Raw genomic sequence first — 23506 nt, forward strand, 5'->3', positions numbered from 1 at the left:
TTGACCTGAAGCTCTTTCTTAGGAAGAAAAACTTTGAGATTTTATACCATGGGCAAAATACAAATAATAATGCTAATGCTAGGTTTAAAAGAAGAAGCACCTTTAACCCCCCCCCTGCACCCACAATTGAAAAATTTTGAGACATTAATGGAAAAAAAGATAAGGAAAGAGTTGGGTGGAAACAAGATAGTTTTCAACTTATCGAAGGAAGAAAATAATTTATTAAATAGTCTAAGTAATGACAATTCAATTAGAATTTCTAAACCTGATAAAGGGGGAGGGACGGTCGTCATGGACCACTTGTTTTATGAAGAAAAAATGATGGAAATATTAAATAATGAAGAAAGGTACCATAGAGCCTCTTTAAATGAAATCAATATAGGGAATAAAAAAGTATATTTAGTTCTTAATGACCTATTACTAGAAGGTTCGATAGACATTTCTACATTTCAGTATTTACATGTTGATAAACCTACGGTCCCGACACTGTTTGGGGTACCCAAGGTGCATAAACATATAGTGAGTCCACCCATGCGCCCAATAGTGGCTTCAGAAAATTCAGTCACAGCACCGTTAGCTAAATGGTTGGACACAAAATTAAAGGTACTTTCTAATTTTGGGAATGGAGTGGTGAAGGATTCATGGGAATTGTTAGAATTATTAACTCCAGATGTCTTTGATAAAGATTTGATATTTTATACTATTGATATTGTGGATTTGTTCTCATCTATACCCCATGAAGAAGGTATGAAGCTTTTTGAAGAAGCTTTGATTAATTATGGGAAGTTTGATAATAATGAGTTTTATCTAATACTGACGTTGATGGATGTGGTTCTCTCCAATAACTTCATCCATTTTGAGGGAAAATTTTTTAAACAAATACAGGGGGTAGCTATGGGGGCAAGATGCGCCCCGACATATGCGAACATTATTCTCTCAATGTGGGAAAATACGTTTATAATAAATTCTAGTTTTAGACAATGTTGGAAATTATATAAGCGGTTCCTTGATGATATGTGCTTTTTGTGGATAGGCACAGAGGTTGAATTTCAAACATTTTTTGAATATATCTCACAATCAACTAGTTTTTTGAAATTTACATTCCAATGTGATAGGAATGAATTAAGGTTTCTGGATATAAATGTGGGTAAAAGCGAAAATGGTTTCTTCTCGAAGTTATATAGAAAGGCAACTTTCTCTAATTCATACTTAGCATTTGGAAGTGCACACCCTTTCCATCAAAAGAAAGGGATTGTGAAGGGACAGTATGTCAGAGCATGTCGAATGACTTCGAGAGAAGCAGATTTCAATGGAGAATGTGACATATTGTATAAAATGTTTATGGAGAGAGGGTACTCATCAGGACTGGTTAAAAATATTGAGAAAGAAGTTAGGGAAGGTAGAATGGGGAGATTTGAACCCATCTTAGGTAGAGGTAAAATGAAGGCCCCACTTAAGACTACTACTAATCATGTTGAAAGAAAACAATTTTGTAGTTGATTATAGTGGGCAAGCCAGTAGGATTAGGAAAATTTTGGAAGAAGAATGGATGAAATTTAGTGAGTTATCAGAACTGAACTACCTTTTTGAAGAACCATTGAAGTGTACCTACCGTAAAGGTAGAAATTTAAAAACCATTCTTGAAGGAAACAACGGGATGAATAAAAATAGAAGAACTAAAGTGGGGACCTTTAAATGTGGGAAATGTTCGCAATGTCCGCATATTTGCGTAAATGATACAATTTATGTAAAGAGTAGAGACATTTTAATAGAGAGTAAATTTTTCTCTAACTGTGATACATATGGGATTATATACATTGCCCTATGCAAAGCATGTGATTCATTTTATGTTGGGAAATCCGAAAGGAAGTTAAAAAATAGGATTTACGAACATTATTATGAAATAAGAACAAATAATTCTAAAACTGCTTTGTATAGACACAAATTGGATTGCCCTTTGGCCACCTATAATTTTTTTGTTTTAGAAGTAGTAGAAAAAGACATTAGGGGTGGCCAATGGGAGACATCCATAGAGTACAAGGAGTTATTATGGCAATTACATCTGGAGGCTAATAAACCTCCAGGCCTTAATGACGTGATTTCAATAACTCCAGTACTCAAAATGAGGGCAGCTAAGCTTTGAAGTACTTACATATATATAATAATAAAAAATTGTTTTTAAGTACATAATGTGTTTTTTTATATTGATTGTTATATATCTATTTTTATATATATTTATGTATTTATTGGAATGAGGTTCGCTAAGTCTTGAACTATTTATTAAATATTTTAATGTATGCATTTTGGTTTTCTATATATGGATTTGTATTATTATCTAATTAATTAATTTATTTAATTATTTATGTAGTGAGATAGATAGAATGTTCTGTGAACTACTTCAGAAATTGCATAGTATGTTTTTACTATTCTTAAAAAATTCATACAAATGATGGTTTCTTCCACTAGATGGCACCAATGTATCATTAATTCTTATGAATTTTATACAGTTTTATGTCTATTTGTTTTTGTGGTTGAGAATTTGTGCATTATTAATTATTTGTATCAATGTTTGTGTATTATTTAGTGACTGATCAGGTATATATATAAGATTGTTCAACATGTAGAAGGAAAAGTTTCTTTCCTTTTTTATGATGTTTCTTTTAGTTAAACAGAGCTTTGCTGCTATTGTGTATATTCATGTTTAAATAGAGCAGCTGGCAGTGATTAAATGCTGGTTTAATTGATGGTTAGTTAATTAAGTGAGTTGTATTTAAGGAGTTAGTATGGAGTGTCATGATTGTCTGATGAAGTTTTTTGTAAACGAAAACGCAGTGTGGAGTGTTGTTGGCGTTAACGTCCTTTTTGTACCTCATTAAATTTACCGAATTATTGCCTGCAGCCTTATTTCCTTCAAGTGCTTTTGGATTGGTGTTACAAGACTGAAATCCAAATTGTAGCTTGCTACAGACCTCCCACCATGCCCCAGGATTCCCACGCCTCATTTCTTGATACACTGGAAAATATTAGGGTACAACCCAACACCCTAATAATGGGTGATTTCAACTACCCCACCATTAACTAAGAAAACTACTCATGTACCAACTCTTTTGCTCAACGTTTTCTGGAATTCATAAATTCCAATGCCTTGGATCAACTTATTCACATTCCCACCAGAGGCAGCAATATCCTAGTCCTGGTCATTACCAACATGGGTGACCGGTGTTCCACACCAGAGGTCAATTTCTCATTAGTCAGATCCGACCACAAGCTAATCACCCTAGACATCCACATCCTGCCTCACTGTAAAAAACTTCTCCAAAGCCAAGTTAACACTTCTTAAAACAGAAGTGGCAAATGTCATGACACCCATGCATATGGACAATAGAGGTATGACTGCTGAATCCTACACAAATGCACTTTATAAGCACTTACACGAGTGCATGGATCATGCTATCCCTAACAGAACCAAGATGCTAGCCTCCAAAAAAAGGAAGCCAATCTGGTGGTCCTCTGCCATAAACAAACTCTACAACAGAAGAAAAAAACTGTTGCAAAAAAGAGTAAAATCCCATGACTTTAGGAGCTCCCTGGTCAGCCTCAGTAAGAAGCTGAGATCCCTCATAAAATCCTCTAAAGCTAATTACTAAAACAAAATTGCCACTGACTCTAAAGACAACCATAAAGCATTCTATAGCTATGTCAATAATCTCTGCTCTGAGTTACAGCACAATGGCACTAAATATACAGAACCAACTGATATTGCCAACATCCTGGCAGATAGGTTCAGTGCTAACTTTACCCCCCTCTCACCCCGTAGAGGGCCTATCTCTATACCAGAAGAAAGCAAAGTTCCAGTAATCATGGCTGCGCAGGTAAAAAACACACTCTCCAAAGCCAAGAACACAGCATCCATGGGACCTGACAATATCCCAGGCTGCATTCTACAAAAACTACAGAACGAACTGGCACCCCACCTAAGTACCATGTTCAATCATAGCCTCACCTCAGGCTTTATGCCCACTGAATGGCACACCGCGATGGTTATCTCACTCCACAAAAGGGGAGCCATGATGGACCCCGGGAACTACCGCCCCATTAGCCTGACTAGCCTGGTCTGCAAGGCCATGGAACGTATCATCATGGAACTCATAAACAAATACATTGGTAATCTCCAAACTCTGGACCCCACCCAGTTCAGGTTTGTAAAAGGCAGATCATGTCTCCTAAACCTGATAGTCTTCTTTGAAGCAGTCCCCAAAGCCATAGATGAGGGTAAGGTGGTTCACACAGCCTATCTAGATCTCGCCAAGGCATTCGATACCACCCCCTACTCTGGAATTATAGATAAACACACTAAACTAGGTATAAATCCCTATGTCACAAGATGGGTTGCCTACTGTCTCATGAACAGAACCCACACTTTGAAAGTAGCAGACTCCAAATCCGACTTCAGACCAGTGACAAGTGCAGTACCACAGGGTTCAGTCCTGGGTCCTCTCCTGTTTGGTATCTACTTCTCCGAAGTACAGGCTAACACAGAAGGTCTTTGGCTAATGAAGTTTGCAGATGACTACAAACTTGGAGCCATAATCAAAACTCCTAACAATGTGGGCATCCTACAAAAGGGCCTTAGTGAGACAGATGCCTGGTGTCAAAGCCATGGCCTGAAGCTCAATGCCAAAAAGTGCATTGTCATCCCCTTTGCTAAAAACTCTGTACCCATGACCTACCACATAGGTGGTAGTCTACTTAACACCAAAAGTGTGATAAGAGACCTTGAGACACAAGTGGACAGTAGTCTCTCCTTTGATAATCACATCGCCACAGTGGTCAGGAAATCCTTCTACATGGCACACCTCATCACAAAAGGTTTCTCATCCAGAAAAAAAGAGGTCATTGTTCCCCTCTACTCATCACTCATTAGACCCATTATAGAGTACAGCGCCCCTTTTGGTATGTACCACACAAGACATCTACAACAACTGGAGAGGCCACAGAAATACCTCACAAAGAGGATTACTGGCCTCAAACAGATATCTTATGCAGACCGTCTCAAATAATTCCAGCTTTACTCTGTCACATATCGCCTACTCAGAGGCGATCTCTGACTAACATACAGAGCTATGTCAAACCCAGAGATTTTGGACATGCTCCACTTAACGAAATCCCAATCCCTCTTAACTACACGCTGTAGGGACCTAAACCTTGTCACCACAAAATAAATAGAACATGCTGGAGGGATAGATTCCTGTCCCAGGGACTTCACATACTCTGGAACAGACTACCTATCTATGTCAAACAGAGCTCCTCATTAGCACTCTTCAAGAAAAATCTTGATGATTGGATGGGAAATAGGAAATTCAGCCTGGGGATCACTTCTGTGGCTCTGCTCGACAGGGGCACAGGAAAATTATTTTCTTGAGTGGCGAAAGCCAGGGTACCTTTTTGGCTACGCTTATATAGGCCCTAGGGCCAATAGCCTAGTACCTACCTATGAACCTATGAAAAGCCCTTGTGTATGTATTTTCAAAGGTAGATGCTAAATACTGCTAGCTTTCGTCAGTAGGGGTTTTACCTGGGATAGAATCAAATGACAAGAAATTATGTCATTCTGCAAGCTATCCCAGCAGTAATATTTCAGATATTAATTTAAGAAGTCTCAGAGAGAGACTGCTTTCTGTATTCTGTCTTTGACCTCAGAACTTCATCTAGAGGATCCACATCTGTCTTGCTGCTCTAATTAAGTGTACTAGGGTATAGTATAATTATTTTAGATGCAGTCAGAAATATAGCAAAGCTTAATGTAGATTTTTTTCTTTATTTATTTGAGACTGCCCTGCAATATTGTTTCAAATTTTCCTGTGATTTTTGAACTCTGATGTTACTGTAAATGTATATTTAGTATTGTCTTTTTTATTATTTATTATTAAATATATTTAAACATTTAATTGTGGCTGGTCTGTCTAGACATATTTAAGCCCTGAGAGTACTTACATATTTATTTGGTTAAACTTTGTAGGCCACAACTAATAGCCTTGCTCTACCATTTGTATTGATAGTAACATTACACAATAAGGCTGGACACCCTTTGTTAAGGGCCTTAAAGTATCTGATAAAGAGTTGGCTGGTGGTATTAATAACTACCTTATAGTTTGGGCAGAAGGGGCCATAGCTATTAAACCTGTGCCAACCTTTCCCAGGTGTGTGTGTGTGTGTGTGTGTGTGTGTGTGTGTGTGTGTGTGTGTGTGTGTGTGTGTGTGTGTGTATGTGTGTGTGTGTGTTTGCGTGTAAGTCAAACCTCAAAGTGAGTGTGTCAGCTACTTGGGCAGGGACACAAAGCACTGGTTGGACAGAGAGGGCGCTAGAGGTCTTGGCTTGGCCACTCAGCTGAGCTCTCAACTCTATATCTGTGCTAGTGGAGAGTCTCTCAGAATCTGGAGAAAGAGGGAGAAACCAGCCCCAGAATGACTGTTTTCTCTGTGTGCTTTTAAGGGAAATTTCACTTGATGTAGACAGCTGCATTTGCAAATACTGTATGTGTGCCTGTCATCCTCTCAATGTATGTCCCCCACTGGTGCCAGTGGTGAGGATTGAGGGTCCTTGATTACTGGGCCAGTGGTGGATCGTCACAGTAGGCTCATGGGAAATGTACCTTTTTAGCCAGAGGTGTTATGTTTCTGTATGCCTTAAGGTAGCTCTCCTCAGAGTAGCACTGGATGGCCTTCATCTGCTCTGGCAGATCATCTTCTCTGTACATATGCCCTTGTGAGATATTGCTTTGACAAGAAAATGTGGAGTGCTATGAACATGCTTTTTTTTCCTTTGTCATTTTTTTTACCCTTGCAGCCTACCAGTCATCAAACTTCTCCAGCCAATCTAATCATCATCTTCATTATTGGGACAAGTTTTTTTTTCAGGAAGAGACATAATTTAGGCAGCCATCAGGGGTGGTTAAAGATTTTTTTAAGCACATGCACATGCACAGTTCACTATGGAAGGGGAGATTACAATGGTCTAACCAAACTGGTCACCCCTCATTTCTTCAAGAGGCATTGCTAGCAAGCAACTCTGACCTCCCACCTTTGAGCATAGGAAGTACAGAGAAATCACATCACCCTATGCGCTCACTGCTTGACCACATGCACAAATACACCAAGGAGAGACACAAGGGCCATGGGCTTTGTATCACTCTTTGTCAGTTTCCATCCAGTGCTATGGCCCCTATTCAAATTCTAGTCACCCGAGTCTCAGTGAGGGATTTGAATCTCTGCACCATGGAGCCAGACAATGTACATGATGTTTTGGATAAAGGGAAAATCTTTGTTATTTTGCCACTTCAAGCTGTTGATATGGAGTTAGTACCAAAGAATTTTTCAGAAACTCAACTGACATCACCTGAGCATTGTCATGGTGACATTGGTCAATAGGTTCATAGGTTCATAGGTAGGTACTAGGCTATTGGCCCTTGGGCCTATACAAGTCCAGCCAAAAAGGTACCCTGGCTTTTGCCACCCAAGAAAATAATGTTCCTGCGCTACTGTCGAGCAGAGCCACAGAAGTGATCCCGGAGTGAATTTCCTATTTCCCATCCGATCATCAAGATTTTTCTTGAAGAGTGCTAATGAGGAGCTTTGTTTGATATAGATAGTTTCTTCCAGAGTATGGGAAGTCTCTGTGACAGGAATCTATCCATCTGGCATGTTCTGTTTATTGTGGTGACAAGGTTTAGGTCCCTAGAGCATGTAGCTTGGAGGGATTTGGATTTCTTTAAGTGGAGCATGTCCATCAGCTCTGGGTTTGACATAGCTTTGTATGTTAGGCAGAGATCACCTCTGAGTAGGTGATATGCAACGAAGTAAAGCTGGAGTTTTTTGAGACAGTCTGCATAGGGCATCTGTTTGAGGCCGGTAATCCTCTTTGTGAGGTATTTCTGTGGCCGTTCTAGTTTTTGTAGATATCTTGTGAGGTACATACCAAATGGGGCGTTGTACTCTAATGGGTCTAATGAGTAATGAGTAGAGTGGAACAATGACCTCTATTTTTCTGGAGGAGAAACCTTTTGTGATGAGGTGTGCCATGTAGAAGGATTTCTACATGCTTTTATAACCACTGTTTTCAAATCAGTGATGGCAGTATGTGGTGCAATCAGTGTGTCATGCTCCTCTAAACACTCCAGTAGCATACTACTGAAGACTGCTTGCAGCCTTTCCATTTCTATGTGAAATTAGGACACACAGCTGAGATAAAATATTTTCAGTGTCATCCTTTGGAAACAGTCCATGAGAAGCAAACTGCTCCCTGCAGACTTTACTTTGTATGACAAACTTACCTTCTGACAACCCTGCAGATCCTTCATTTTCTATCTTGTGTGGAAAAAGCAAGAGCTGGGCATGTCTACCATCTTTTCAAAACATATTGATCATTGGTTTCCTGATTTGTGGAGAAGTAGCCTGTATTAAGTCAGTTCTTAAAACCACACTAAAGGTAGTTTATCCACCACTTCCTGGACATTGACTGGGTTAAGTCTTGCTTTTATGTCATGGTTGTGGTACAATCTATATCTTATTTTGAAATCTTACTCTGTATTAAGTGGCATGGAGGTTACTTGGATACACTTTCTTTGGTTTTCACAGCTTCTCTACCACATGGACTTTTTAACCTTTTCAGCTCATTTCACAGTAATGATTGCTACACAGCCTTTACAGCTTGTAGTAAACATTTAGGCACAGTACTAATACTTGACATTGCTTGGGGGGGGGGGGGTTGATGATAAATGCAGCTGTCAAAGCAAGCCATTCTCATCCTCATTGTGACTTTATGGTGTATACGGCCCACAATTTACCTGTGTAAGAACACCCTGCTCGTTCTTCTGCCTTTTCTTCAGAATTCATCTCTGTGAATTAGTTTTCTAAGCCATGTCAGCCATTGTTGTAGAGTCATCACTTGGTGATAATACATCCCTTTTATGCCAGTATGGACCTACTTTAAGGTGCTACAGTGTACATATTCTGTAGTGCAGTTCATGGTCCTGACTTATCAATATCAAGCTGAGTCATTCCTCCATGGTCATTCAGCTATGCAGTTTGCTGGATTGCATTTCAACATTCTTTATAAAATACCCTTATAATATTTAAAGTTCATATGGATGCAAACAAAAACTACAAAAATTAAAGCATGAGGACAATAGGTAAGGGATGAATCTTAGAGATGAGCTTTAAGGGTAATATATCAACATTTAAGTCACTAGGCTGCAGAATGTGTCATGGTCTAAGATGTAAATAAACTTTGAGTCTACATTTATAATTTGTTTCACTCAGATGTTATAATTCATAGGTTACTACTAAGCTAACTGCCCTTGCGAGCCATTTTAAGCCTAGCCAATTATCCATTGTGAGACTCAAACCCTGCATCTTGTGTTTGTAAAGCAAACACCTTAACCATTAGGCCACCCTCCCAAGTCACAAACCGGCAACTAAATGCTGGTAGTCCTAAAATTTACCTTTATTTATTTATTACTTTTCAGTTATTTTATTTAACACCAATTTGTCATACTATAGAAATATAATTTTATTAATAAATGTATATTTCAGATAAATGCTTTTGATATTATATTAAAATAATTGTTGTTTTAATGATACGCTGCATTGTGTGGCTTTGTCTGAGTATTCCTGTTTTAATAATGGCACTGGTCATGCTATGGGAATATTCTAATAAAGCACAATACAGAAACACAAGGCTTTCAGTCACTATAGTAGTAACATGAAGCTAGAAAATGCTGTCTTCATCAGGTATTGCACAAAACTCATTCAAACACAGCAAAGATTTTAAAGAACTAAGTCTGTCTGTAACTCAAAGATATGCCAACCTGACCTAACACAACTACGCACTTGACCAACACAGGTAAAAGCACAGCACTTCATCACACAACTCTGTGGTTCATATGACCTCCATCTCAAACCAATCCATCACCCAAGACTGAAAGAAAATTGCCTTTCTCTTTCAAAATGAGGAACCTAGTGTAATCCAAAACTGTAACTCAGTCATATGTCTTCAAAGCAGAATGCTGTTAGGGAGAATACAACTTCTCAAAGAAATTCAACTTAAATGACACATAGACACATAAAGCCTACTGAATTTAGGAACAGCAGATCCCAATATTCATCAAAAAGGAAGTGATTTTGTTTCACAGATATATGTAATAAATTTTATGTGACACCTAAAAAAATAGGGACCACAAGTAAAACATATCCCTCATTATATAGCAAGTCAACACATAGGGCTGAATTCTTAAAAAAAAACAAAATATTCCTATGCGTTAAGTACTAATGCAGATTCAGGCATAAAAACTATTGATAGGACACCTTAGCCACACTAAGAAATGACTTTGTCATTGATATAATTTGCACATTTCTGAATCACTCTGTGTAGGTTGCTGCTGTAATCACTGCTAGTGCTCCATGCGTACCCCTCATTCACTCCTTCTTACATACATACACACACACAAGGACATAGCCGTACTTTTCAACTGCCCCTGCAGTTACAGGATCTCTATGCTTTTGTGCCTCTTGACTGGCCAATCCCTACTCATAGACCATTATAGTCTGTGATTAATGCCAGACACTAGAGTTACATAATTCTTATTGCTTGGAATATGCTTTGTGCTGCCAAAACTGTTGTATTAACTTTTTACATGTCTTAAAGTAATACCTCAAAGTCCCTGGAGTCTAGTGTCCCACATGCATTACAGGCTTTGTTTATTAGGATTGGGGAGTTTAGATTGATGACAACCCCTCAAGAATATATGCTCATATTCAGACATTCATGCATAAACACACACACACACACACACACACACACACACACACACACACACACACACACACACAGACACACACACACACATGCACACACATACACAAACTTACCTAAGATCACTCAGAATTCTGCATACACACACGCACACACACACACACACACACACACACACACACACACACACACACACACACACACACACACACACACACACATGTTGCCACACAAATACACACACATGTACATACATCCCACAACTACCTTTTTACTAATCTCGCAAACACTTACTTCTAACAATCTCTTCCATTGAAAGTAATTGTTGAACATAAACCTTTGACCATGTTAATTAATGCATCTGGTTGTGCTGATTTACATAACTGAGTGTTTGTATGAATCACTTGGCTTTGTAAATCATGTACCATAAGCATTTTGGGGGAGAGCACATAATTGTTATCATATGCCATCCCCTATAATGCCTCATTGTGTTACCCATGGAGTCAACTCACTAGTGTGATTCTACAAGCATTGTAAATTGTATGAAGCAAAAGGGGATACTACCATAGGAAAAGAGCTACATTAGTGTTACCACTGGTAGGTGCCCTTTCTGAAACCTAAGGATGAATAGTAAGGTTCTTATCTTACAACCTCTCAATAAAGCCAGTCAAATATATAATGCGAACAAATTCCTTTCTGAAACTTAAGGAAGGATAGTAAGATTCTTATCTTTCAACCTCTCAACAAAGCCAGTCAAATACATAATGTAAACAAATTCCTTGAGTATTCTCAATATTAGAAAAATGGACTTTGACCCTCTCACAACAGATTCAGCCAGCACACAGTGACCTGTTAACAGATATCATGATGAACAAATGTTAACAAAGATAGCAGAAAGGGAAATTTGTAATATTATCAGTAAATCAATATAGAAAATGAGCAGCAGTGTGGAGGACATCACCATTTAAAATATCGATAACCATTTGCATTAACATTAATCAATTAGTTTCAGTAATGAAATATTTGCAACATATTCACAAAAAACTACATATCTGTTATGGAGCAAGTTTGCAATAAATAGATTACAGCCAAAATAATATTAAAAGATTCATCATTAACTACGTAAATTGATTTTCAGGTAATATGTTCAAATGAAGTTAAATATTCAAAAAGAAATGTGTTAGAAGAGAGAGGTCCATTAAGTTTTCCAAGAATAGTCACTGAACCAAAAATAATATTATAATGAAGACATAGATGTCTACTGTATCATTTAGCACTATTATTGAGATATGTTAGTGACAGATTTTTCTTCCTGTTTGTAATTACTTATAATTGAAATTAAGTTGTAAATCATGTGACTACCCATCATTATTTTGATAAGAACATTAAACTGAAGTTAATAACTGTAATTTGTGTCAGACGTTATCTTCAAAGTTAATCCAATATCAATGAACTCAATCAGTTTTTACGTGACCTATTTTTTTCAGATTTTTTTTAAAATAAATTGTTGCATCCAGCAAGATAAAGCTATATAGCTTTAATAAATGTATTGATGACTTTCATCTTCAGTTACATATTCAGTAAATTGCTTATGCCTGTGCACTGTACAATATGAACAAGGAAAATATACGTTAGAAGGAAACAAAATAAATGCAAAGAACAGTTCATGTCATATGGCAAAACAGTGATTAGTAAATGAATGGGGAACAAACCGAATATTGACAGTAAAAAATATGAAGAAACATGATTAGTTGAAGACCAGGTCAAACAGATATGACTTGAGGCATCATTTTAAAGCTACCAAATTTCAGTGACTGTGTCAGGCAGCCAGGTAGTAAATTCCAGAGGTTTATTTACTGGTGGATAAGAGCCCATATGCCAGAGTATTCCAGCCATGCCGCATGGAGCTATTGGCAGCTCCCAGGTGGTTAACTACAAAATAGAAGCCATCTGATTCAAGACCAACAAGTCCTGAATGTAGGGGGGAATTATGCCATGTGGGATTGAGAGCACAAGAATCAGAACTTTATAGATAACAGATTGACTTGTATAAAGCTAGTCCAACTATCACAAGACCAGCATAATAATACGGTAACATCTGGATAACCTTATTAGTAGCCAGGCTATGAAACTTTGCACACATGGCAAGAGTTTAAGCTCTGACTCAGAGAGTTCCAGAAGTACAGCATTACAGTAATCTAATGGGAAAAGACCAGTGTATGTACATAGCAGAGAGATCTGCAGGGGTAATAAGGTGCTTAATGAGGGACATATTCCAAAGGTAGTATTAAGAACATTTCATGGCTGCTGAAATATGATTTTCTAATGTGAGTTTGTCATCAGCAGTTACTCCTAAATTATGTACATTTGACACAGATTGTAGGTTGTTGCACAAACGGCAGCATTGGAATACAAAACATATGCCAGTATCTCCTAAAATGAACTGGCACCCCACCTAAGTGTCCTGTTTAATCATAGCCTCACCTCAGGCTTCATGCCCACTGAGTGGCGCACAGCTACAGTTTTCCTGCTCCACAAGGGAGAATCTGCCTTGGATCCCGGGAACTACCATCCCATCAGTCTGACAAGCCTGATCTGCAAGGGCATGGGACGCATTATTATGGAACTTATAAACAAAGACATTGGCAACCTTCAAACACTGGACCCCATCCAGTTTGGGTTTGTGAAGGGCCAATCTTCTCTCCTGAATCTGACTGACTTCTTCAAATCAGTCTCCAGAGCTGTGGACGAGGGTAAGGCAATCCACACAGCCTATCTGGACCTCGCCAAGGCCTTCAACACCATCCCCCACTCTGGAATCATAGATAAACTTACTAAGCTGGGCATAAATCCCTACATCACTCGATGGGTTGCCAACTGGCTTACTGACAGAACCCAGACTGTAAAAGTAGCTAGACTCCGAATCCAGCTCCAGACAAGTGACAAGTGGAGTACCTCAGGGTTCAGTCCTGGGACCACTCTTGTTTGGCATCTACTTCTCTGAAGTACAAGCCAACAATAAGGGACTCTGGCTAACAAAGTTTGCAGATGACTGCAAACTGGGAGCCATTATAGAATCCCCAAATGATGTGGATATTCTACAAAAGGGCCTTAGAGAAACAGATGCCTGGTGTCAGAGCCATGGGCTCAAACTTAATGCCAAAAAATGTATAGTTATCCCCTTTGGAAAAAAACATGTACCCATGAACTACCACATAGGTGGCAGGACACTAAACATCGAAAGTGAAAGTGTGATGAGAGACTTAGGGACACAAGTGGACAGTGGTCTCACTTTCGATAACCACATCGCCACAACAGTCAGGAAAAAATTCTATGTGGCACACCTCATCACTAAGGGCTTTTCATCCAGAAAAAAGGAGGCCATTGTTTCACTGTACTCATCCCTCATTAGACCCATTATAGAGTATAATGCCCCATTTGGTATGTACCTCACAAGACATCTGCAACAGCTGGAAAGGCCACAGAAATACCTCACTAAAAGAATCACAGGCCTAAAGCAGATGCCATATGCTGACCGTCTAAAAAAACTCCAGTTATACTCTGTGGCATATCGTCTACTCAGAGGCGATCTCTGCTTAACATACAAGGCCATGTCAAACCCTGAGCTGTTGGACATGCTCCCCTTAAAGAAATCCCAATCCCTCAGAGCCACACGCTCCTGGGATCTAAACCTTATCATCACAATGAACAAAACATGCTGGAGGGATAGGTTTCTGACCCAGAGACTCCCCATACTCTGGAACAGACTGCCCATACATGTAAAGCAGAGCACCTCAATGGCCCTCTTCAAAAGGAACCTTGATGATTGGATGAGAGATAGGAAATTCACCCCGGGGATCATGTCAGTCGCCCTGCTAGACAGGGGACAAGAGAAGTAAATATTGTGGGAAAAAATTTCCAGGGAATTGTTATGGCTTGGCTTGCATAGGCCTTAGGGCCAATAGCCTAGTACCAACATATGAACCTATGAATATATATATATATATATATATATATATACATACACACACACACACACACACACACACACACACACACACACACACATATATGTATACATGCACGTTATGCCATTATGCCAAATATAGCGTACTAGATACACTTTGTTTAGTTTAACCAAAATTTACTACAGTTCTCAGATACATCCACAAGTTTGTCCCTGATACTCCTCAAGTCCATCTGCTAGACCTACAGACATTCTTCTAGTACTTCCTCAATTGTCTATGATCAGGGCTTACAACACTCTTTATGCTTGGCCTTGAAATCCCTCTACATGAGATAAAAATGTGTCTGATCTCTGTGGCTGTAAGACCTACTTTTAACTACAGCTTTTTCATGTGATTCGTAATTGGCTGAGGTATCGCATGATTTCAATACAGTAATATACTGAGCAAATCTGCTACCTTCAAGTCCTTACTATAGTCCATAATATATACAGCACTTTCAGATGTGAAACAGCCAATGAGCCACAGTGATACTCCCCAGCATAGACCTGGTTCTATTCTACATGAGATCAGTTATGGGACCAAGATGATGCATCCACATTCTTGTGTCTTCTGCCAGGCCTATGATTAGTGATAAAATGAAAATCTGGTGTTAACATCCTGTTGCTGGCACAACCACTGTAGTGAAGCATGATTACTTGAAATTACATCCCGACAAATAATGCTGCAGAGAAGTTAGTTCCTTCTGTAGAGACAGTCTCATTCTATGAGAGTATCTTGACTATGCTTTACCAAGGTTCCTGCTATGAAGCAGAGTGGGTGTTGATCACCACCAACCTCCCGAGGTAACATAGCACCAAACCTTTTATCTTATGCAACAGAATACACAGTAAAGGCCATAGTAAAGTCAGGGGCAACCAGCACTTATTCCAACTATAAGATAGCTTTCAGTTGATTAAAAACTTCATCAGCTTCTGTGCACCACATTATGTGTGTAGACATCTTGCCCTTTGTAATGTCTGTCAGAGGACCTGTTAAGGTAGCAAAGGTGTAGGCAGATTTTATATGGTAATCTTCTAGTCCAAAGAGTGGTTTATATGTTGACTGGAACTGGATATAGACCAGGTTTAGACAACTTCTGTTTGCCCTAACAATGCTTTTACCTGTCTTTGTAGTGGGTGTAAGACAGTTATTGACCATTTTTATTTTTCTCATTAATTTTGTTGTATAACTACCCCTCTCCTAATCATATACCCAAAGTATCTGGCTTTGTCACACAAAGCTTACTTTTGGCAACATTACCTGTAAGCCCTGCCTGTCTTTTAAAGAGTCCAGCATAGTTAGTTTATCTTTGGATAAATGTAACTCTGAATATTCTGAATAACTTACAATATCAGCAAGATATACTGCTCTGTACTAGGCATGAGGTATCAGAACACTATAATATGTTAAATCAAGGCTCCATCTGTCTCAGTTGTTGGGTAGCTCAGGTGGACATAAAAGATCTCATGGTACTTAACAAATAGGGGAAGTTCCCTGGAGTTCTGAACAAATTTCCCCTAGCCAGCATGAATACAACCTCAAGTTTCCCCTGAAAAGAGGCCACTGGCTTACTGAAACTAACCAGGTCAACAAAGCATAAATAAATAAATACATACATGCATACATGCCTATATGCATGCATGCATGCATACATACATACACATACATTATCAATGAGCCTTTGAAATGTAAAAGAGGCTCTGTGAAGTCCAAATAGTAAGACATTATAGTGAAAAAGAACTTGGAAGGTGGGGAATGCTATCTTTACTTTGACTGCAGGGTTGAAGGAAATCTGCCAGTCCCCCTTATTTAAATAAATGATGGTCAAAATCGTGATTTCCATAGCCTCCTTGTGAATTCATCTACTCTAGGAAGTGGATAAGTGTCAAACTTGGACTTGTGACTGGATGACTGCCAGAGAGCCTAAACAAAATTGTTTAGGCTCAGAGCTCCAAATAAAGAGTCAAGAAAAAATGAATCAACTGTTTCCAGGTGAAAACAGATTGCAGGATAGGGGACAAAGAGACGAGGGAGTAACAGCTGGCAGAGTTTAACACAGCTTCACAGGAAGAACAGCTTTGTTGCTGCTGATGATGTAGGTCTGATGAGTGAAACAATAATCAACAAAGAGAAATGAATGGGCTGAAAGAAGTAATCCAGGACATGGAAGAAGACAGAGCAGCAGAGATGCAGGGACATAGTAAAAGCATGACAGACATAGCAAAAGAAAACGTTATAGCCTACAATGACAAACGGGAAAACTGGATGTCCTAGAAACAGATCCATGGAACAACATAAGGATAATAGGAGTGTCATTGCATGCCATGATACAGAAATGGAGGAGTGCTGCTCAAGTTGCTGAAAACAAGATTTTACTTACCCAGATTACACCAATAACAGAAAAAATCCAGAGTTGTTAGTATGAAAAATGTAAGAGGAGGACAGTTGAAACACATATTATGATGCCTGTACAGCTGTGAACTTTAAAGAGGAAATTATGGGCCAAGCCAGAACACATAAACTGATTCCCTTTAAGGATAAGTTCTTAAAGCTGGCAGAGGATTACACCAAATCACTGCATAAACTAAGAAAAGAGATGACTGTCTTGTTAGGGTCACTGAAAGCTCAGAGAATTTCTGCTATCTCAGCTGTAATACAGAAGGCAGACAGACACAAACTCCTCACAGAGGGAGAAGCACAGGCTTTTGTTACAGGGATTCTGCACAGTGGGAGTGAAAGTAACAGACATAAATAAATGTATTAAAATATCCCACCAGAAATGGACTGGTAAACAAACATGCAAAGAGCTACTGTGGAGGTAGAATTAACAAGTGTCATGAATAACATCTGATGTAGATGCAACTGTGGGAAACAGAATTAATAAGGAAGTAAACAACAGACAGACATGTAGAGAAGAGCAGTGGGAAAGACAAGATCCTTGGCATTGCAGGCAACAGAAGTGGAAGAAAGAGGACAGAAAACAGACACATAGCTCTCAACTGTCTAGATGTTTTGCCGAATGTCCAGATTTTTGCTTCATATTTTGATCCGTACCTCATAAAATTTGTGCTTTTTTGGCAAATCACTGAGGATTGACATCACTAAATAATGACATACATTTGTGTTTCAGACTTCATATCCTTCAGAAAAATGCATGTTAACAAAAATGCTATTATTCTAGCAAGCTTCTAAGTTTGTAAGAGCAATATTTAAAATATGTCCCTATTTTTGGACTTTGTCACCCCATCACTTTAGCCTCTGTCCAGATATATTTTTCTAAGATTTCTAAGAGGTTGAGACTTATATATTTATTTGTCTTTGTTTACTGAGAAAGTCCAACTGGCTAATATCCATTTTCAGCGGAGGTCCAGGGAGAAAAGCTCCATTTGCTTACATTGCATTACACTAAGTTCTAGTCAAACAGAGAGTAGTTACATTTCTATTTACATTTATACATAAGTAGGCAGCAGTTATGTATAAAAATTCATGGTGGTGCAGCGGTTAGCATTGCTGCCTCACAGCAAGAGGTTCTCTGGTTTGATTCTTGGCTGGGGTGCCTTCTGTGTGGAGTCTGTATGTCCTCCCTATGATCACATGGGTTTGTTCCAGTTTTCTCCCAAAGACAGACAGTAGGTGAATTGGTCACTCTAAATTGGGCCTAGGTGTGATTGTGTGTGCCTTCTGTGGAAGGTCGGGTGCTGGGCTGGCAACTTGACACTGTAAAACTCCACTGCCATTCATGAGTGGACAGATGATCTGCTGTGGCGACCCCTAACTGGGAAAAGAGGTTGAGAATATTATGTTTAAGGAGAGTATTTGGACAGTATTGTACAATGAAAAAGTTTTAACCCTATGATGAGCATATACAGGACCAAGATTGGTTAAGATGCTCTTTTAGCAGTGTTTTAAAACTACTAATTTTGCCAGAGAGTTTTATTTGCATGGGGATACTATTTCAGAGTTTAACAATGCATTGGGAGTAGATTGAGTCTCCTGGAACAGTATTTCATTTATTTGTAAGTAATAAGAATTTGTTACCAGAAAAGAGCTCCCTTGCTGGACAGTATGGTAGTAATACGTTTTGTAGTGCAGGGCATTTTTCTGGATTATAAATGAGTTTGTGTGCTGAACAGATATGAACAGAGGAAATATGAGGGAGTATACAAGGAAGCATGACACTTAACTGTCCAGATTTTCACAGAATCTCCAGATTTTTCTGTCATATTTGTGGTTTACTCCTCACAAAACTTGTGGTTTTCTGACAAATCACTGGGATTATGTGAGGATTGAAGTCACTAAATAATGGCATACATTTGAGTTTCAGACTTCAGATCCTTCGGTAAATTCATACTAACATAAATTCTGTTATTCTAGCAACTTTCTTTGTTTATAAGAGCAACATTTAAAATCTGCCCCTATTTTGGGCCTTTGTCACCCCCCCCCCCCCCATTTTGTTAGTCTTTGTCCAGATTTCTTGCAGGTTGAGAGCTATGCAAGAAAGATAAAGAAAGACAAGTAAGATGAATGTAGAAAACTGTTAGAAGAAGTGAGTCTGATAGTGATTACAGAAGAAGCAGGAACAGAGCTACAAGAAGCAGATGAAGAAGAAGAGCATACTATCAAACATGAGCTCTGAGCATCTTAGCAGGCCATATGGATCAAAGGAGGAGGGAAGTAAAGCAAAATGGAACAGTGGAAGGACAATCAGGCCAGAGGAGGAGACTAGCAGGAAAGAAGCCATCAAAAACTGCTGTGCTTAGACATACAGGAAGAGATGAGAGAGGAGGCAGTGCAAGAGAAGAAATTAAGTAGATGCATTCTGTAAAAGCCATTGTATGCAAGCATTTGGGTCATGACTAAATGTCAAAAGAAATAAGACCCTAAAGTCATGGAAGTGACAGGACAAATGGGTAAGTGAGAGTGAAATGGACTAATTGTATCTGTTAATGCGGGGCGCTATTCAAAGTTAATATTTTTTTAATGCACTGAGCACCAGCAGTAACAAGAAAATTAAATATTAAAATGTTTAATATTAATTAAATATTAAAGAAAATATACTATAAAAAACAAATCCTAAATAAAAACTACTAAACCCTTGAACATATATATATATATATATATATATATATATATATATATATATATATATATATATATATATATATATATATATATATATAATATATATATATATATATGGGTCTACCTGAGATGGTTGACAGGCCATATGACTGAAACTCATTTGGTCGACAGTTCATTTGGTCGACAAGCATGTTATGTGGGGGTCTTCGCCCCCCACACCCCCCAATGTGGGGGGCTGTGCCCCCCACACCTCCCCTAACTATATATATCAACTCCAGGGTCGCACAATATTGGGGAGGGGGTCAAATCTGCCTGTCGACCAAATGAACTGTCGACCAAATGAGTTTCAGTCATATGGCCTGTTGACCATCTCAGGTAGACCCATATATATATATATATATATATATATATATATATATATATATATATACGTGTAGATACACACATAAATATATATATATATATATATATATATATATATGTACATAAGTCTAGTCATCTCAAATAATAAATCTGTTGAAGGATTTTAAAATGAAATGCACTCAGAAATCTATCAAAAAAATATATGTGAAAAATCTAGTAGGAAAAAAACAGTTGCTCATGTTCACAGGAGTGATATTCATTCTTGGGCATGGTATATTGGCATACTTGGTTTGTGAGACTTCGAGGGACACCACAGAGACTGTTTGAGGAAGAAGCTAGATTTTTCACATATATTTGTTTGATAGATTTCTGAGTGCATTTCATTTTAAAATCCTTTAACAGATTTATTATTTGAGATGAATAGACTTCTACTCATCACTCATCAGGCCCATAATTGAATACAATGCCCCATTTGGGATGTACCTTACCCGACACCTGCAGCAACTGGAAAGACCCCAAAAGTACCTCACCAAGAGGATCAAGAAACTCAAACAGATGCCCTACGTAGTTAGGCTAAAGAAACTCCAGCTCTACTCATTTGCTTACCACCTACTCAGAGGCGATCTGTGCCTGACGTATAAAGCCATGTCCAACCCAGAATTAATGGACATGCTCCACCTCAGGAAATCCAAATCCCTTAGAGCTACACTCTCCAGGGACTTAAACCACAGCACAGAAATAAATAGAACATGCTGGAGGGACAGATTCATATCCCAGAGGCTCCCCTCACTCTGGAACAAAATCCCAATCCATGTTAGGCAGAGCCCCTCAATGACCCTCTTCAAGAGAAATCTTGACAAGTGGATGGGAGATCGTAGGTTTACCCCTGGGATCTCTTCTGTGTCCCTACTAGACAGAGGCACAGTAAACTAACCTTAAAAGGGCTATCTTCTGTGACCTACTATACAGAGGCACAGTCAACTAATCTAAAAGGGTGGTGAAAGCCAAACACACTCTGGCTAGGCTTATAAATGCCCTAGGGCAGATAGCCTAGTATCAACATATGAACCTATGAACCTATAAGCTTGATATCAATGGCTATAAACCCATGTTTTTTTACACTGATATGACACATATCAACGCATTACTAAAGAAAGCCACTGAACAGGTATAACTGTTAAAGGATCATTAAAAAAGCACACGTGTGATATAAAGTAGACTTGCAGAGCTTCTACCAAACATCCAAACTTTGTTAAACAGCCATTCGCTTAACTGCATTGTGGTCAATTGTGGTGTTTTTTTAATTAAGTTGCAGGCTGGACATGGGAATGTACTGAACCGAGATTAAAAGTGGAAGGGTAAAGAGATTAGCACATGAATTGGGCTAAGATGGACTGAGCAGTATAGAGTTGGGCTAGGAACATATCTATCAAATTTGTAACTCAACCATTATGGACAACTCCATACCTACAGCTTTGTTTGACAGTGTCAAACAAAATAACAGAATGTACACACTGATGGCATGCATGTTTCATTTCAGATGAAAGGAAGGCATGATTATCAAGACAAGATTTTAAACTAGTTCTGTGTCTCACATTCTCCAAAACAAAGCACTGGTAAGGTATCCTGTAGAATCAGACATAAGGAAGGTGCTATTAAAACAAATAATATGATAACAGAACATAGAATAGAAATGAAAGGGAAAAGCATCTGACTGCATTTAAACCCATGTTTGTGTTACTAGTATCCTATGAACCAGAGATGTAGGCAGGAATACCATCAAAGCACTTACAGGAAAAAACATTTAAAATAAAACTTTGCACAGGAATTGCATACAGTTTTATGCTAAAACATGATATTGGATGAAAGCATCCCAATCTGAGGGGATTAGAACCTTACACCCAATGCACTGAGAACAGAATTATAACATCATGAATACACACAGAAACCATAGAGACCTTCATAATGGCACATAATTAACTTTGCTGTTTTTAAGTATTACTTAATAATGCTCATGTAGCCTAAACACATTTTCATGACTGTGAGATGTTACTACACTTAATTGTTTTTTATTTCTGTTTTTGCCATAGGAAGGAAATTGGCATTCCCTTGTATTTACACATGAAAATCAACATTGCATTCTGCCAACCATCATATGACCACTGAACTGAAGGATGATTTTAATAAATAAGCCCATTTGGGGCATGTGTGTGGTATGTTTTGCAATATTTTTTTTACCAGACTAAAGGTTGGAAACTGAAGTACAGAAAATAAATGAAAAGGGAAAGCAAGTAGAGGGTGCAACACAAGGTGAGCAAATAATGACTGAGCAGGATATAGGTGGGATAGGAGCATAAGTCTTGACTTCTCAGCTCAGTAATTCTGGGGAAGTACAACAACGTTGTTAATTATTTACTGGCTGATATCTTCAATGATTTATCAGATAACTACATAGTTTTGTAACAAACTAGTGGAATCAACCATGTGTACATTAATTAACAGTCTGTGAAACTGAGAAGTATGGTTGGGAATATTTTATTTTTTGTGTATTTATTTTGTGTGACAGGTGCCTTTTTAATTTTCTTTTCAAAAGGGGAAAGTTTGGGAATGATGTCAGGGATATCAGAGGTGGGCATGGCAGAGAAGGTAGCTCATGACTGAAGGCAGACATGATTGATGGGGTGTATAGTAACAGAATGAGGGATAGAGAATACAGTGGTGAATGAGACAACAAAGAGAGGGAAGACAATGGTAAGGGGAGGAATTTATATCAGACAGGGGTGGACATAGACACAAAAGAGATGGGAACCCCAGTTTGGAGATAGGATTAGGTGTTTGGAGATGCAGTCTCTGCAGCTTTGACACACTGGGAAATTACTGTTCACTGTGGGAACCATCACCACTGAGGCATGCATCTTGATGAGTCACTGGAGCATATTCTCTAAATGGCTGATGTGGCATCAAGCTTCCTGTCCTGTATCTTCTCCATGAGCTTTGTCAGTTCCTGACAGTTGATATAATCATCACATCCACTTGTACTGCTACTGGTGGGTCCCAGTGTACCAAACTCTACTGCAAGGCTGCCTGATGCAGATAGTGCAGTTAGAGCAGATGTTGAGGAGGCAACTCTGGTGGGCTGGCACCCAGATATGCTGGGAGCCTCTTGTGGTGATTGCAGTGGTAGTGGTAGCACTGCTGCTTCCATCTGTATGTGTGAGGGAACAACAGGCCACGCCTGAGTGGT

Source organism: Protopterus annectens, chromosome 1.part2 (genome assembly GCF_019279795.1).
Source record: "Protopterus annectens isolate FY-2018-M chromosome 1.part2, PAN1.0, whole genome shotgun sequence".
Taxonomy (NCBI): Eukaryota; Metazoa; Chordata; order Ceratodontiformes; family Protopteridae; genus Protopterus; species Protopterus annectens.